This window comes from Monodelphis domestica, chromosome 3, assembly GCF_027887165.1.
Source record: "Monodelphis domestica isolate mMonDom1 chromosome 3, mMonDom1.pri, whole genome shotgun sequence".
NCBI lineage: Eukaryota > Metazoa > Chordata > Mammalia > Didelphimorphia > Didelphidae > Monodelphis > Monodelphis domestica.
Window position 1 is genome coordinate 11874463 of NC_077229.1, and position 13087 is coordinate 11887549.

The window sequence follows — 13087 nt, forward strand, 5'->3', positions numbered from 1 at the left end:
GGTGTTAATCCAAATGAGAATAAGTAATACTGATTGCCTGTCACCACCTTCATCATTCCATCAAGTGTAATGGTTTTTCTTCCCATACCTCTTTATTTGATATAATTTATCTCTTTTCCATTTTCTTTCAATGTTATCCTCTTTCCCACCCTTTCGTAACACTTTAATACCACACTTTCTGTCTAAGTATACTTCTGTTAACTACTATGATAACGATAAAAACATTTTTAAGAGCAACAAATATCATCTTTCCACTAGGCACATGAAAAATTTAAACTTCTTAACTCTTGTACATTTTCTCTTTCTTTTTACATTTTATTGCTTCTTTTGAATTTTGGATTGGGACATTTAAATTTTCTGCTTTGGTCTGTTCTTTTCATCAGTAATGCTTGGACTTCCCCTCTATTTATTAAAAAATGATTTTTTTTCTCCCTGAAAGAATATATATATATGTATATATTTATATTCCATCTTGATGGGTAATTCATGGTGATAAATCCAGTCTCCATGCCTTTTAGAATATCTAATTCAAAGCATTTTGATCCTTTAATATAGAACTCCCCAGAACCTATATTTTTAACACTGGGGCTCCACAACATAAGAATTGTTTCTTACTGGCTTAGTGCTATACTATCTCCTTAGTGCTATTGATCTCCTATCTTAGTGCTATACTATCTCATTAATATGAAATTTCTTAAATTAGGCTACAATATTCTTGGGAGTTGTGATTTGGGGATTTACTGCAGGAGGGGAAATGTGGATTGTTTCCATTTCACTTTTAACCTATGAGTGGAGAATATCAAGGCAGTTTTCTTTCATAATTTCATAGAATATGACTTCTAGGCTAATGTGGGGGAGGGGTGGTCTAATTAATCTTAGATTGTATTTCTTGGATTTATTTTCCAGTCAAACTGACTCACCCTTACCAAATTCAACTAGAGGCCTTTTTCTTCTAAGAGAAGTATCCAAAATAGGACACAATGGGGATGTGGTGACTCTAAGGCACCATATACTGTTTACTCCCCAAGAAATAAATGAATTCACATGAAATGTTCCCACATATGAACAAGATCCCTTTTTGGTAAAGAAAAAGATGACAGACATATTTTTTCAGTACAAGCTGTCTTACAAAGATATTGAAAACTTACTCCAGGCCTTCTCAATGGAACATGAGAAACATGAGAAAAATAATATAATTTCTCAGGTCAATAAAATCCAGGGGTGCAATGTAGCACACTGAGATCTCAGGATCCCAAATGGGACTATAACAACTCTGAGGATTATTTACAACTATATCGTTGTAGGGAGGTCACTCTAACTGCTATGAGAGAGTGCTCTGAAAGCACAGATAAATGGATGGAATTAAAAAAACTTATGCAAAATGAGGATGAGACACCCTCCAGATTCATGGACAGAATAATTGAGTTTGGGAGTTGATACCTAGATTTGGACCTTTCTAAAGAAAATTACATGAGACAAATTAGAAGGCACTTTGTCAATAACTTGCAAAGTGATCAGGGATTTTAGAACTCATTGCCTAAAGTGGTCTGAAATAGATCTTGATGATTTGAGAAAAACTGCTGTACATATTTCAAAAGGAAACAAAGAAAAAGAGGAAGAGACTAATGATCTCATAGAGACAATGAGGGAAGAATTGAAATATTTAAGAGTTAAAATTGATAAACTGGAAAAAGGGCATTATACTCAACCAATGGCACTTGCCCCTCTCTAAGAGTCTAACTATCAATCCATTACCTGCCAATTCTGAGAGAAGGGCCACAGAATGATGTAGTGTAGAAATTTATTCAAGGCAATCAGAAATAATATGCAGTTTAATAACAACTACAGGAATAATAATTATAGAAATACCTATAATAATGACACAACTTTAGTAATAACTATAGGAATAGAAATTGGAAAAATGATCACTCAAACCAAATGACTCCACAACAATATAACTTTTTTGTCCAAAAAATACTTTGGGTACTAATGGCCCTCAGGGAGGAGGCCAAGGAACTTCCCAAATACTATGAAGGTGCCCCGGGGGGAAGTGTCAGTGCACAAGAATCAGAAGATACAACCTTTGATTTTCTGGACCCTAATGTCTTACTACCTGTTGTCCCTAGCCACTGCCTCCCACCCCATATTAATGATCCCCATGTTACCTTAAAGGTGGGTAACACCTATTATGATTGTCTTTTGGACATTGGAGCTTTCAGGTCTGTATTTAAAGAGTACACCTGATTTATATTGCTATTACATTGGCTCAGAGAATGTAATGGGAGTGTTGGGGATACCCCAAAGAGTTAAAAAGCTTTCTCCTAGGATGGTGTCTGTAGGACCCCTAGAAGTACAACATTCTTTCCCCTTGATGCCTAACTCCCCTTTAAATTTGCTGGGGAGGGACCTTCCAGGCAAACTCAGAGCCACAATAAGTTGCTCCCCAGATGGTTCCTTATCATTGGAAGTACCTGAGGAATCTTTTGATTTACTCCCTGTACTTCTCTCAGAAATCCAGGAGGGGAAAGAGCATCCCACCATTGCAATACCTGCAGATATACAGGAGTCTATCTATTTGGGTCGCATCTTCTGAGGTGTTTGGCTTTGTAGCATGAGGTGTCTTCCCTGAGTGACCCTGGTGAATGGTAAGGCTGATTCCTCCATTCCTTAACCTCCTAAAAGCACTATCCTCGGAGGAGGTCCCTCATCTAGAAGGAAGCCTCATGGCTGGAAGCTGAGCTAGAGTGAATCTTCTGAGAAGGCCCCTTGGCCAAGGCCTCTGAATTCCTATTGGCTCAGACCAGGCCAGAGCATGCCAATTCCCTTTCCTCTCTCTCTTCTTCTCATTTTCTTCCTACTATTGTAATTAAACAACCATAAAATCCAGAACTGACTTTAGTATTTTATTGGGATTGAACTTAAAGCCCTGACGAGCACTAATATAACATGTTCAATCAACAATCTTAATTTTACCCTTAACATAACTCCTTCTCACCAATCCAGAGTTCTGGGCTGGGAAGTAGTAGATTTGATTGACCCCTTCTCACCAGGTAGATCCCTGTAAGGCAGGCTGATTGTTGCTAAAAACCCAGCTTACCAGGCAGCAGTAAGGTGATGGGTCAGGGCTCTCTAGTCAACTGTTCTCAGTTGAAGGTAAAAGTGGATGGGAATTGTGCTGTCCACCCACAACTTTTGGGGAATCAGCAGTGATCAGGAGGCAACAGCAGCACAGTTTTTCCATAGAAGGGAGGCACTTGCAAAGGACTTTACAGTATTAGACCAAAGGCTGTAGCTATGAGGCTAATGTGCCCTTTTGTCTATTTCTAACTGCTCTACAAACTTAGAGAGAGTTCTGAACTCCAGAGTTACCTTCTATCAAACTGACTTCAAGATAGTTTTAGAGAGTAAAAAGTGAAGAAAATGAGTCCTGATCCAACTTTGTGGTCAGCCAAATTGTAAAATTTAAAACTAAACCATGAGGCTGTTAGTAGCTTTATTATATCAAAGAAGGAAATATTTTCTACTTTCCTCTTAAATTTCTTTCATTTGCTCTATTTATATTATATTGAATTATTAAGAGTTACTAACAGATTTGTTTTGAGTTAAGAAGCTAATTATTTTCATAAACAACAAACAGGACAACTTTTAAAAATTCTTATATTTAGTCAAACCAATTCTAAATCTTACACTAGCAAGAGAGTCCCTGTGCATGAAAGCCTTTCCACATTGTTTGTATTCATAAAGTCTCTCTCCAGTGTGTATTGTTTGATGTTCAGCAAGAAGGTCCCTCTGTCTAAAAGCCTTTCCTGGGGGCAGCTCGGCAGCTCAGTGGATTGAGAGCCAGGCCTAGAGATGGGAGGTCCTATGTTCAAATCTGACCTCAGGCCTTCCTAGCTGTGTAACCCTGGGGAAATCACTTAACTCCCATTTCCCAGTGCTTACCACTCTTCTGCCTTAACTCCAAGATGGAAGGTAAGGGCTTAAAAAATAAATAAATGAATAAATAAAATAAAAGCCTTTCCACACTGTTTACATTCGGTAAGGATTATAAGTGAACTAGACTTTGGTGTTATTATAATGATGGTTAAGGATGTCCTAAAGGGAGCTTATTGTGAAAGGCACCAGAATGCTGTGAGATAGAAGCCTTGATAGGTTGACTCCTATTCTTCCTCACTCCTGATAGGTGTTGCTGTCAGGGGTGCTGCACTGGAAATAGGGGATCCCCCATTACATGAGGCTGATGGGAAGTTGAAGGGAGATCTCTTGTATCAGATGAAGTGATGGCTATACCAAAATTCTCTGGCGGGGAGAGATCAGGGAGACATACTTCCTCTGAGTCCTTTGACTCAGCAGGGAAGGGTCTGGAATCCTCTCCTGAGCCTGATCTATAGCTTCAGCAAATTACCTTCCCTTAGCTCAAGGAGATAAACCAAAAGAAATATCTGACTGTGATTAAGAAACATTTAATAAGGGGGCAGCTGGGTAGCTCAGTGGACTGAGAGCCAGGCTTAGAGAAAGGAGGTCCTAGGTTTAAATCTGGCCTCAGACACTTGCTGGTTGTGTGACCTTGGGCAAGCCACTTGACCCCCATTGCCTAGCTCTTACCACTCTTCTGCCTTGGAACCAATACACAGTAGTGATTCCAAGACAGAAGGTAAGGGTTTAAAAAAAAAGAATGGTTTAATAAGCAATGACTATAAAGCTTGTACGGGAGTTGGAAAGAGGGAGTCAGAGTCCCTGGTACATATTTGTCCTACAAGGTCAGTAACACAGACAGCTGTCAAGCTAATTCTGAGTTTCTCCTTTCCAAACCCAGCTAATTCCCTCACTCCTAATTTTAATACCATCAGGATAAGGAATAGTCAGAACAGGTGCAAAAGGCAAAGGGAGAGAGTCAGGCTCCAGAGCAGGGAGTCCATGACCCTCCCGGGTCAGAAGAGTCTTGAAACTCTGCTGAGATGTTTCTTTGAAGGAACAGCTTAGTAGAAGTGGTGTCAGGGCAAGACTCAGGTGAAACCTCTATTTAGCTCTTGGCAAGATCCCCAGCAAGGAAATGCTTCCTGCCTCTTTGGGATCTCCATTCAAAAGCTCAAAATTCTCCACGGAGCTTTGCCAAGTCTCCTCTTCTCTCCCTGCATCCTCTGCTCCTTAATAATCTTTGTTGGTCTTTGCTGGTCAGGCCCACCATTATAGAACTCAACTAAACACCAACCCACACTACCAGCAACCAAACTCCAACAATGAACTCCATAGTAATATAAATCAGAGATATATCATCTCTTAGACCTAGGCCATCTGAAAGACTAAGACAAGGTCATAGAAGAATCGCTTCAGGGTAACTGTCCAGAGAAATTATAGAATCATGTGTGATTTTCCCACAACACATACATTAATTTTAGAAATTATCCCTAGATCAGGGATCCAATTATAAGAGTAGAACATCTATGTGTTCTCTTTCACCTCCCTACTCACCTTTAAGTTCTATCACACAGTGGTTGTCAACTCTGTGAGGTCCCTATTTCAGTCCCTAAGTATCAGTGTGGAAAAATCATAGGCACTTCTTTCTCCTTCCTGTGGGCAAGGAAGGGGTTAATGGCTTGTGAGATGCACTTCTTTCTCCTTCCTGTGTGCAAAGAAGGAGTTAATAGCTTGTGAGCATTTATCCTAAGGTTGTTTGGCTAGATTTAGGTTTTAACTTTGACCCATCCTTCTTGGGAGTCCAATTATTCTTAAATTATCCCTTCTCCCTCTATTTTCCAGATCTATCACCTGGTCGGTGAGATATTTTATGTTCTCTTCTAATTTCTTGGTGTTTTGGCTTTGCTTTTTAAGTTCTTGCTTTAAAGCCTGGTTTTCTTTTACAGTTTGGTCAAACTGGTTTTGTAGATGCGTGAATTTCTTTTGCATTATTTCCCACTTTTTTTCCCAGAAGGCTTCCATCTTTTTGGTCATTTCTGATTCAAATTCTTCATGGGTTTGTGGAGAGTTTCCATTTCCTTTGGAAGATTTTGGAGCATTTTCTTGTATATCTTCTTCTATCTGCTCTGTATTTTGTATTTTGGCTCCATAGAATGTGTCCAAAGTCGCCCCTTTCTTCTTATTTTTCTTGGTATTTTGGGGCTTCTGTGCTTCTGTGGAGTTTGCCATCTCTGAATGTGGAGGATTAGCTTTTCTTATCTCTGTCTGGTGATCAGAGGCTTTAGTCCTGGGCAGATTGTCCATTCTATGAGCTTTCCCTGGGTTAAACTGAATATGCCTCACTGGAACTGGAATGGAAGGGTCGGACCACGTTGCTTTCCGGAAGTTGCCTTCAGAATCGCTGGCCGTGAGGCTGTTTCGTCGGCCTGCGGGGGGATGGGCTGCAGCTTCCCCAAGCTCCGAGGGCAGGGACTTTCACTGAGACTTGGATAGCAGGATCCAGCCCCTGAGGCTGTCTTGCTCCAGGCAGTGACTTTCACTGGGACTCAAATAGAAGGCCCTGAGGGTTGTTGTTCCGAAGACCCTGCTCTCTGAGCCGGGCCGGGCTGCTGCTTCCCGGAGCCTTGGACTCTGTGCTCCTACCCCTTAGGTCCAAGTGATCTCGGGTTCTGGCTTTTGAGGGGAGCCGTACCTTTTGATCCAGGTCCAGGTCCAGGAGGAGGGTTCCCAGGGTCCGTGCTGTTGATCATTTTGAATTTCGGCGCCTTAGGAGCTTATAGTTTGAGATCGGTCGGGAAGGGTTTTCCGGAGATCTGAACTTTAGCTTTCTCTAAGCCGCCATCTTAACCGGAAGTCTGACCCATCCTTCTTTAACAACTGAGCATAGCTTACCACAATTAAAAAATTTTAATGTGTCAAACCCCCTTCATAATAATTTACTCTCAGTGGATTATAGTTTGAACTCCACAACTTCCAAATAATTTTGATTAAGTCCTTTAGTAATCTCTCAGTGTGTAACCAAACAGAAGTTCAAAGCATTTACCTGTACTCCTCTTAAACCTGTCTAAATTAGAATAAAACCTTCAGTTTAGTTTTCTTTTAGCTCAAAACATTACCATATACCTGATTAAATTCCATCAACATTATTCCAATTTATAATTTGTAGTATCTATTTCACAGTAGAATTCATATCAACTAGTAACTCCATTGCAAAATACCAAATTCTTAGTACTTGTATTATTAAATCCCATGCACAGATTAACTACTTTAAAAACTTCTTGAATGTCATATGATTTCTTGCTGCTAGTTCTGACAGCCGTAACAGTTAAAATTATAGTTGAGACTGAAAAAAAATCTAAATTTAAATGGTAGCCTAGGGAAATCCCAAATAATAAAATACCCGTCAGCTGCCAAAATTTTATGGTGATTTAATTACAACAGGAGGAAGAAAATATTAGAAGGAGAGAGAGAGAGAGAGAGAGAGAGAGAGAGAGAGAGAGAGAGAGAGAGAGAGAGAGAGAGAGAGAGAGAGAGAGAGAGAGAGAGAGAGAGAGAGAGAGAGAGGGAGAGAAGAAAAGAGGGAGAGAAGGAAAGGAGTTTAACTCAGAACCAATCTGGTTCAGGCTGAGCCAATGTGGGCTTTAAGGCCTTGGAGAGCCAAGTCAGGGAAAGGGGTCAGCCCTTATCAGTCATGTGACCAATCTGAAAGAAAGCAGTCTGCAGGCCTCCTCCAACCTCAAGCTTCAGGATCGAACTGAACTCTAGCCCTCCTCACAGGAAGTCCCGAGAATTCCAGAGGCTGTTCTCTACCTCAGTTCCTACATCTCACATGTGCCAATGGTGGCTCAAGCTTGACTTAGGACCACCCAGAGGTCTGTCCTTTTTTTGCACATGTCTGTTTAACGCCATTTCATCAAATAATTAAATCTTGAGTTTGATGCAGCCCTTCCTAATCTTGTTACACTGAGTAGGGTGGAGAATGTGGGTTTCCAAGATCTGATTCTGTTATTCCAAGTATCTCTATTGTTATTGATCAGGAAAAAGCTAAATCAGATCTTCTAAAGAATGGTCTGATTAGGGTGGAATAGTTTTGAAATTCACACAGCACATACATTAAAATGTCATCTGATTTGAAAAAATCCCAAGTATAAATTCTAGAATAAGTTCTTCTCAACAACACACCAACTTTTTCTGGCTGAGTTTTGTATTTATAAAGTAGCCAGTACAATTTCTGTCCTTATAGAATAAAACAGTGTCAGACTGGCTATCAATCACATTTAGACAATTCTCAAATTCACTGAAACCATTATGTATTGCAAGATCTAACAAAACAAACTTCTAACCATGAGTTTTGTTGTGCTCAAGAAAATCCAGCTAACATTTCACATTTAACTGACACAATACATGAATTTACATTTGAACCATATCGAAATCAATAGCAATCCTCCCAAGTTGTATGCATCAACCCTTAGATTCAATCTTAAGTGAAAATTGGTCTGTTCAGAATCAACTCTCCTATCCTCCTTGTAGCAAAAGAGGGAGATCTGATCAGTGAACTGATAGCTTCCAGGTGGCCTGTTTCTCTAATCATCTCTACCTGGATTTCTCAGTGGGCCCTTGCTGTAAAATCCAAGCAAAAAGTAAGGGGATTCTACCCATATTATGCCCTCTTTCTTGTAAGGTATGTTTAATTGCCACCTGGTGTTAGAATTTAGGGTATTAAAAAGCCAATTTCCTCAATTTTTTTCTGATGGTACTCAGCTATTTAACATGAGAGAACAGGTAAGACAAACAAACAAAAAAAAACCCTGGAACCATCAGCCCGAACCAGGGACACATGAGATGGGGGTAATGGGGAGTCCGGGGGTGGTGACCCCAAAGGGGGCAACACGGGAGGGGTTGGGATCGGTGCCTTGGCCACTAGGATGGTAGAGTGATTAGCGGCTAACATCAGGGTACGGACCCGGGGGGGGGGGGGGTGTTCCAAGACCAAGTCCTACCAGGTCAGGATGTAGGGCATTTGATCAGGGAGCTTGTGCTTGTTTATGAATCTCACAGCTGGGCTCCAAGCCCAAGGGGATTTTTTTAACTCCTCACAGACAGGCTCCAAGCCCCAGGGAACTCTAACCTCTGTAACTGATAGATGCCCTAGTTCCAAACTAGGCAGAGGGACTTGAACTCCCTGTATTCTGGGCAAAAGTTTCAAACAAGAATTCCTGATCTTCCCCCCTTCCCCCCCTCCGCATTCCGGGCAGAAATCCTCTGGGCAAAAAACAACAAACAAGAATTTCTGGCTCACCCATATTCTGGGCAGAAATTTTCAGAGACACAGACAAAAATTCCTGGCAGTAATACAAACTCAGACATTCATCACCCAATCGCTTCCCAGCCTTTCCGGTCTGGCCCCTCACAGGACACAGGAACCGCATACTAAGCCAGTCCACACTCACACACAGGTAGGAATGGAGACTGTAGCCTCGGAACTTGGCAAGGCATGGGATCTCCCGACCACTAAGCCATATATCCTCAAGAGTCAGCCAGCCCCCCATAAAAGACCATTTGCACATTCAGTCACACATCGCTACAGCCCACACTCACAGTAACCTGGTGTCCATGTTCCAGTGGTCCACTTGTGGAGGATTCCCGGCCAATGCACCAAATATTGGGTCCGAGAAAATCCTCCAAGAATGGAGACACAGAGACAATGCAAGTAGGCAAAGGATCACCGTTTATTTACTAGTGTGCTAGGTGCTAGGGCTGCCCCTAAGGGAAGAGTCACACTGGCTTGGCTAGGGGAACAACTTTTAAAGTTTAGGGGGCTAGCATGAAATGCTGAACAATAGCATGTCATGATTTGGCAGTTGCAGCTAGCTGAGGGGTTCACAATACAGGGAGTGTCTGCTTAGCTGCTGGAACGGTTATGCTGACTTGGACAAGAGTTTACTCCTGGCCCCCAGAGGTTGTTCTGACCTCCTTCAGGGTGTATACAAAGGTGAAGGGGAGTCACCAGGGTTATAACCAAGGCAAAAGCCTCTGTGCTAATGAGGAGCCAGCCTCAAATTCAAGACCATGATTGCTGAGGGTGTGTGATATAGCAATTTGGAGTCTAAGGCCCAAAACTGAGGTCTATACTGACAAGGATTAACTATATTCAAGCAGTTATCTTACTAGAAACTTATACTAATCACAACAAGCCTACTAAAATCATCTTATACTAACATTATTTAACTATCTTAGAATTACAATTATGATCATCTAAAGATTACTGTTAACAATTGTGACCACGAAAATGTGGGTTTTAGGACTGTGAATTGCTAAAACTGTAAAAATAAAATTTTAGTGTCTTGATTTAAATAAAAAATAAGTGGTCGCCATGGGAAATTTCCCAAAATATGAAAATACCCAAGTTAGCTGGGTTTTTATGGAGATTTTAATTAATACAAATGAAGAAAATTAAGGGAAGGGAGAGAGACTGAGTAAGAGGAAATAGTAGGAAAGGGCCTAGACCAAAATGGCCTAGGCCATTTTGTTATCACCTTCCCTGAGTAGACTAAAACTTCACACCTCTTTTGTTAAGCTTGCCTTTTGTAAGTTGTTTGACCTTTTAGTGATTAATTTAACCTTTATAGGTACTTAGCCGTTGAACCTTCTTATTGGTTTCTTCTGCCTGTTCCACTGAAACAGTCTTCACATGCTAGGTGAGCAAAGCCCTGGTTCACCAGGGGTCAACGACCAGATCTTTTGTATTAGAACTAAAAATAGACCTAGCTTAAGGTTTTGGCCTCACTATAAGTATGAGTTAGGGACTTTATCATTGTTCCATCAGGAGTTTACAACTTTATCTTCCCCTAAGGCACTGTCTAATTATGGGTGGAGTAATGTTAATGTTCCCAATACATTCCTAATCAAGTACTTCCATTGTTTAAATGGGGAATAGTCTTAACCAAATGTTCTAAGGTAGTCTGAGCAGTTTTTAAGATTCACACAATCAAATCTAATCCTCGTAGAAGGAGGTAGGGGATTTTTCACTCACATTAACCCTCCTCTGATCCCAAGAAAACTGCTCACAGTTTTCTGCTAGATCATTTTTGATCTACAGACACTGCAAATTGGGGGGTGATGAGTAGAATGATATTGTGAATGTGTACAACTTAATTAAGTAAAGCTACATCATCAAAATCACATGTCAGTACAATAACAAAAAGTACAATAAGGACTAATCAATATTCCAGAAAATGAAGTTACTGCTTTTACAGTCTAGGAACAAAACATTTTGAAGAATGCTTGAGGTTGGACATATGCCCAGTGTGTCCCTTTCCACTGTTGTCACAAAGAGCAAAAGGTAAAGTTCATGCAGTGTAGGTACGAGCTAGCACAGAAAAATCTATTGTAAAAACTGGAGATGAAAGATTTGTTTGTAGGGGTGTCCATTGAAAGCAGAGGGGTTCCAAGCATGCCCTTAGTTTCCTCAGAAGGACCAAGTGTCTGCAGGCAGAGGAATATGAAATAACCACAATATCAGGAAGCAGTAACTCTCACCGTCACTAGATCCTGGGTAGTATTTGCACCGAGTCCCAGTTCTCCTCTTGCAGATGCCTTGCATTTTCTGGGGCTCCATGTTTGAACAGAGCCATAAACTCTGCCCAACCTCTGATGTTGGGGCTCTAGTATTAAGCAATACAACAGCTAGTGGAACAGGATTGAAGGTATTAGCAACATCTTTGAAAGAATTCATCTCTAAAGAAAATACATCAGAAGAACAATCTAGAACATATGCTTCAAAGCAAGATAACATTTGGATAGAGTAATGAAACAGTTTATAATGATTAAAATAAGAATCCAAAAAAACAATTAGGACCCATTTAAGAACTACTAAGCCACGGCTATTGAACCATGTGGGTGTCCCTGAGGATGGATCCCTCCTAGATGTAATATCCTGGTTTAGATGAGTGTGTTGTGCTATTTGAAAGTATCATTTAGTAACTTTGATAAGTCTTATGGATGAGAGAGGTACAATCTGCACTGCAAGGACTTGGTTTGCAAGGAAACCTCATGCAGGAAGAGAATGGAATTTTGCTGGCGATAGGGGATGGGGCTAGAACCTCTAGCCAAGAAAATCAGATGAACAGTTGGAGAGCGGTTCTTCCCTCTTTTGAAACTGAAGGGAGAGGAGCACCTTGCTGAACTCGACCTGCTGTAATCCCTCATCTATCTGAAGAAATCAGATTAGCCATCTTTCCTCAGTTGTGGTGGATAGAGACTTTTTCCCTTTAGGGAAGATAAAAGACTATCCACTCAAGAAGATTGTCAATTGATCTCTTCAATAACTGTACATCTCTCTATATCAGGAAAATACAACAGCCTGACTCCATAATCTACTCAGGGACTCAGGTCTCCAGACCTGAACCCTCAATCCCTGAAGGGAATCTAGGTTAAAATAGAATTAGGGACTTCCTAATTTTCCCTCTTCCCTAAACCTACCATTCCTAAATACCAAAAGAATAAGTAGATCTTATTAATCCATAAGAAACTGAACATCTTATTATCCTAATGTACTAACGGAATTAGGATAATATCTATCAAGGGAAGAAAACAGAAATCAAAGACTGAAGGAGATTTTATCTTTACCTTTTCAGCTCTGGACCTTAATCAAACCTCTTACCTTCCCTTGTGTAGCTCTACCTAGGAGAGTGTTTCCTTTTATCTGTCCCCTCTCTCTCTTAGGTCTCTCAAACTTTAGTTCCTGACCCCTGCTAGTACAGTCTCCAATATCATTCATAACAATTTATACATATGTGACCAATATAATTGATTAATTAGAGCACAGGCCCATTTTATAACCATCAGAGGAAACGTTCATTCTGAAGCTTGTTACAGAGCACTAGATGTAGCAAATAGTAGCTATTCTAGACTGAGTCAATCCCTCAAGTCCCAAAGAGGAGTTCTTTAAAGAGGAGATCACTACTGTAATCCTGAGGCTGGGAATCAATGGTGCCCCCAAAATTCATACCCAGGGCTACTACTTCCATGACTGGCTATTGGGTTAGAACTTTCCCAGGTAGAGCTCTTGTTTCCATGTGCTCAGGCAGCTAAATGCCTTGTATAGCTGACTCTTCCTAAACCTTCTGTATGGGTGTGCTCCACACAGGCTGCTCCACATGTGCTATCC